General features: G+C 39.0%; 1 pseudogene; it reads right to left on the bottom strand.

Annotated features, from left to right (window-relative positions):
• Positions 1 to 3,051: 3,051 nt before the first annotated feature.
• On the bottom strand, positions 3,052 to 3,870 carry LOC133860387 (receptor-like protein 51; annotated as a pseudogene).
• Between the last annotated feature and the right edge of the window lie 2,137 nt (positions 3,871 to 6,007).

Raw genomic sequence — 6,007 nt, 5'->3', positions numbered from 1 at the left:
TGATCTTCTTCCCATCCTGCATAAACTCGCATGTAATTGTGGTTATCACCACAATTCCATACTGTGGTCAAGTAAGTCAACAGCCTTCAATAATATAATGAAATACTGCTCTATATAAAAGTACACTATACAATCATATGATGACAGTTGTATATACCCACACACAATCTCATAAACAATTCCATTTGTACAGTCTCATTTATTAGTGTAGATGGATAAATAGATGCTGTGAGACTTTAACACATAATACGGTTTTATCATTACCGTGGGTATTTTACCATCTCCGATCTTACCATAGATAGATGGATCGATAGATGTCGTGAGACTTTAACACATGAAACGGTCATATCATTGCCGCGGGTATTTTACCATCTCCGGTCTTACCATAGATAGGTATGGTGGACTTTAACTGCATGTTTAACATGTATAGATATCTTTATGCTGTGGGTCTCTAACCAAACTGGTCTTATCCATTATTCATGATTGGTGCCTTGGGACTTAAACCCTCGATTTACATGATTGATTGATGCATTGGGACTTTAACCCACAGTATTTGTCTTAGGACGTTAACGCTCGATCTTTCTTATTAGGGAAAAATACAATTTAGCCTCCCAAACTACCACTCTTTCTCCCGATGGGCCCCCAAATTACCAAGGCTTGCACTCTAGCCTCCCAAACTACCAAAACCTTTGAAAAATGCCACTTTTGGCGAAATATCCACATAATACCCCCACCACGTATTATTTTTCAATTAAAAAAATAAAAAAATAATAAAAAAAAAATAAAAAATTAAATAAACTAAAATTTTATTTCTTATTATTTATTTATTTATTTTTAAAAAGATGGGTGTTTGCGGTGGTGTTATTTCCCAACCACGACCCGATGTTCCTGACACCCCTCCGGTCACTGTTTGTTTGTAACGCCGTGATGACCGATTTTATAGTTTGGTTCGGCGAGTTTCGATTCGCAATAATCAGTCCGCTAATCTCGACCAAGCTCAAGCTCTCCCCGATCTGAAAAATATCCTCCACCTGAGAGAAATGCTTGTGGTCCTTGAGCCCCAAGTAGCTATTGGCCAACGTTTTGAATGACAAAAAATCATAGAGAGGAAAATGGATATGAACATCAACGAACAAGCTCACAACCTTTGATTTCTCTGTCAGAAACCAATCAAGGTCTTCCATAACGATGATAGACTTGCTTGTCGTTTTTAACAAAACAAAATTCAGATTGGAATCAATTATAACATTCGAAAGATCAATATCATAGACATCGAAGAATAGGAAATTAGCCATGTCCGCCTTAGGAGAGGTGGGGACGAATTCGCCGAGCTGTAGGGTTGCATGGTGCCCAACGACGATGCTGGAAAGAAGTAGTATGTCCTCCGGTCGATCACAATATTTTTTTAAAAATAAAAAATTAAATTTTAGTTTTTTTTAGTTTTTAATTTTGTAAATTTTGTAATTTTTTTTGAATTTTTTAATTGAAAAATGACACATGACAGGGGTATTATGGGGATATTTCACCAAAAAAGTGCATTTTTTCAAGGTTTTGGTAGTTTGGGAGGCCATCCGGAGAAATGGTGGTAGTTTGGGGGACTAAATTGTATTTTTCCTTTCTTATTAATAGTTTCATAATCCTCAATAACATAATATGCAATGACAATTTATCAGCATGTTCATTATTCATGACCATACACTACACAATATTCACATTTATTTATGACAATAAAATACACAATATTCCAAACAAAACATGTTCCACACAACTCGTATACAATTAAATAAAACAGAAATCAAAACATTATTAAAGACCACAACGTATCATCCCCAGTGAGTAAGAAATACTTACAACAGTGACATATGCAATGTTCCAAATAACACATGTAAAATGCCAAATAACTCGTATACAATTAAATAAAACAGAAATCAAAACATTAGTAAAGACCAACAACGTATCATCCTCAGTGAGTAGAAATACTCACAATTTTATGCTTCGAAGAGATCCACTGAAATGATAACTGCACAGTTATATATATGCAAAAACAAATCAACATAATTTACTAAAAACCTATTTAAATTCTTTTACCACTGTTGACTTCTAAACACTTAACATAATTTTTTATTATCGCTTGATTATCATGGCATATAAAATAGGTCAATTATATTACCACCTATTTCATATGGGCATTATTACGACATTTATTAATTAATGACCAAAATACTCTTTTAAATTTAAACGGGCATTACTACAGCACTAGTATTAAAAGCTTATATACATTTTAATTAAATAAACATAATAACTCCATTAATATAAATAATGGGTTTTACATTTTAAAATAACTGAATAGCACAACGGAAAAAGATAAATAATCCTTATTTAAAATCTGGGCAGAATAACGGCATTATTATATCAAATGCCTAATAGTATATTAAAATATTTGGGCGGCGCAACAGCACCTTTGTAATATATTTACTTTTTACTTGGGCATCACAACGACGTGATTTATTATCTAAATACGCTGTTGAAAAAGACATGTTCAAAACACGAATCCGGCTTCTGTGCGTACTTTAAAAGTATAGTACAAGTGCTGTAATTTAAAACGGTGGCGTTTTAACTTCAAAAGAAAAAAACGGTGACATTTTAAACCAGAAAATTAAACCCAACTTGCTGTTTGACGTCGTAAATCTTCTGGTCTCTCTCACAAATCTGCCTTTCCCTCTCTCACCACTCTCTCTCTCTCTCTCTCTCTCTCTCTCTCTCTCTCTCTCTCTCTCTCTCTCTCACGAATCTGCCTCTCCCTCTCTCATCTCTCTCTCTCTCTCTCTCTCTCTCTCTCAAATTTTCTTCCTATCAAATCCTGGTTCTGACATGGATTAAGACTAAATTGATTATTTGTTGTTTTCGTTATACCCATTAGTTGGTTTAACTGAAATTTGGTAAATCCTAGAAATTGAAATTGATTGGTTGAAGTTTGCTGAGATTCTGGGTTGAAAGAAGCTTGATTGTAATTTCTGGTTGGGTTATTGAAGTAGCCGATTGTGGTAAATTTTATGGTTGATTTTGTTGGTTCTGTGTTACTTCAACTGAGGATGCCAAGATAAGATAAACCAAGATAATGGAGTTGGGTATTTCAACAACAAGAGCATTCGATGAAAGATTCAAGAAATCGAGATCTTCAAGAAGCGTAATGGAATTGGGTATCTTTCCCCTGAGCTTATTACCGGAAAGATTGATGTGGGTAAGGTTGAGATTCAAGTTTTTAGTAATATAACCGGTAAGATTGGCGTGGGAGATGGTTATGGAATTAAGCTTCTTCATGTTGCCGAGAATGACATAAATGCTAGAGGCATTGACGGGAGTGGCAGAGACAATGAGGTCGGTGAGGTTATGGAGGTGAGAGACCCAGAAACCGGTGAGTGTTTTGAGGGAGTGGTTGCAAGTGAAGGATCAGAGAGAGGAGGAAAGTTCGGGAGGGAAGCGAATGGGGGAGATGGGGCAGTTGAGGAAGGAGAGGGAGTAGAGGGAGGAGAGGGACTTGAGGGCAGTGAAGGAGAGAGCGGCGTCGTTTGGGGAGCAGTTGGTGAAGGAGAGGGAGAGGAGGTGGCGGAAGGGCTTGGAGGAGTCGCAGAAGGTGGCGTTGTTCTTGCTCTGGCAGGGGTCCTTGGCCGTTGGGATGTTGAGGGACTGAAGGGCTCTCAGCTGCTTTGGGTCAAGCGTGGAGAGCGAAGAAGAAGAAGAAGATGGAGACAGCGTCATTGGAGTTGGAGTTGGAGAGGAAGTGGGAGAGGGTGTGGGGGAGAGGGAGATTGTTTTGCTGTTACTGCTGGTGGCGGCGGTGGAGAGGAGGAGGAGAAGGAGAGTGAAGTGGAATAGTTATGCTACTGTTGCTGCCATTTTGTTGGTTCTCTGTTAATTCAGCTGAGGGAGAAGTAGAGTCGTGAGAGAGAGAGAGAGAGAGAGAGAGAGAGAGAGAGAGAGAGAGAGAGAGAGAGAGAGAGAGAGAGAGAGAGAGAGAGACGAAAGGGAGAGAGCCAAATACCTCAAATTTCTTCTTCTAATTTAATCTCAATCCATGGCAGAATCAGAATCTCATAGAAAGAAAATTTGAGAGAGAGAGAGAGAGAGAGACAGTGGTGAGAGAGGCAGAGGCAGATTTCGTGAGAGAGAGACGAAAGGGAGAGAGACATGAGAGAGCAGAAGATTAACGGCGTCAAACAAGAAGTTGGGTTTAATTTTCTACTGGTTTAAAACGTCACCATTTTTTTTTTCTTTTGAAGTTAAAATGCCACCGTTTTAAATTACAGCACCTGTGCTGTACTTTTAAAGTACAGCACAGAAGTCGGATCCTCAAAACACAACTTAAAACATTAAATAATTTTTAAAACTTAAAATAATAAAAACTTATAAAATCAAAAAACATTAAAACAAAGCTTTTTAGGAACTTACCAAATATCTCAAATGATATTAAAAGTGTTAGGTTGTAATTGGCTACATTCTATTTGGACAAAATCACTTGTATGTAAAGATGCTTTTTAACAGGGATTCCACTATTTAGAAGTGTTTCAGAGGATTCTGCACTCTTGTACAAGTTAGAGATTTCAGTTCCCTGCCAGCCGTCCGGACGACTTGTCATCCCGTCCAGACGCTCATCTATCCACAGTTCTAGCTGTACGGACGACGTGCCATATCGTCCGGACGCCCGACAGACCAAGCATCATTCGTTTGGACAACATGGATTTTCGTCCGAACCCTCCACTGTATCGTGAAGCTTCTATTCCAGCTTGCATTCGTCCGAACGACTCAGCAGCCCGACCGGACGACGTTCAGTGATCGATCAGCTTTAGATTTTCTTTCCAAGTTCAAATAAGGGAAGATTGATGCAACCGTCCGGACGACGTGGATTCCTGTCTGGAAGCGCTCATACATAAGGTAAGAATCGCAATTCAAATACAACCGTCCGGACCTTAGTCAGCTTGGTCCGGACGGGCATTCAACAAATATGGAAATTGCGTATTCAACTTCAACTGTCCGGACGCCTGCCTATCATGGTCCGGACGTGCGCTAAACAGATATGGAAATTGTTTGTGGAAGATCAACCGTCCGGACGGCCATCCCCGTTGGTCCGGATGCCCGAAGTCTTATATGAAAATTACTTGCAGCGGACGTGGGACCGTCCGGACGACAGTGCCTCACCGTCCGGACGTGGCTCTCAAACAGGAAAGATTTTTAGCGAAAATCTCAAAAATTCTGGTTGCATAGTTTTCTGTTCGGACGGCGTCCGTACTTATCACAGCAGTCGCCCATTTGAACCCTCAGCCTATAAATAGAGGCCCCTGGGCATTGAGAACTGCAAGAATTAGGTATTGAATTCCATCAGAGCTTAGAGAGTTATTTTGTGAGGTTATTGAAGCTGATTTGTTCAAGTGTGCTATTGCTGTGCTATAACTGAAGTCTATCTTAGGGGTCGGCCCTAAGATAAATGATTCCATTGAAGACCCCTTTAGGTAGGTGACCTGGTTGGGAGGCATTCGTGTTAAGTTACACGTTAGAGAGCAAGGTACGACCACTGCATTAGGGGTATGTGAGTGTTACTATCTTATATCTAGTCTTGTCTTCTGAATAGTGGATATCCTGGGTTTGGTTGCCTCGGAGTGGTTTTTCTCATCTTGAGTTTCCACTTCGTTAACAAAAATACTTGTGTTATTTATTTTCCGCATTGTTTCATTTTTGTTAACACAATAAGCACACACTTGCATTTATTTTAGAAGTCAATTCCATTTTTCAATTGGTATCAAAGCTTGGTACACTTTGAGAAGATTAATTTCTTGAGTGTTATTTTTGACTTCTATCATGTCTAATTTGAGTATGTATAAAGTTGCTTCTATTTCTCATGATATGTCTGTTCATAGAACCATGTTCATTAAGCCTATCATGTCTCATAATCATACTCAATCTATTTGTGGGGGTAAAGGGGTAAGTCGGTCTATACCTACATGTCACCACT

Source organism: Alnus glutinosa, chromosome 2 (assembly GCF_958979055.1).
Source record: "Alnus glutinosa chromosome 2, dhAlnGlut1.1, whole genome shotgun sequence".
NCBI classification, from domain to species: Eukaryota; Viridiplantae; Streptophyta; class Magnoliopsida; order Fagales; family Betulaceae; genus Alnus; species Alnus glutinosa.
Note: the sequence above shows the minus strand (reverse complement) of the source record. Positions and strands in the feature narration are given on the sequence as shown.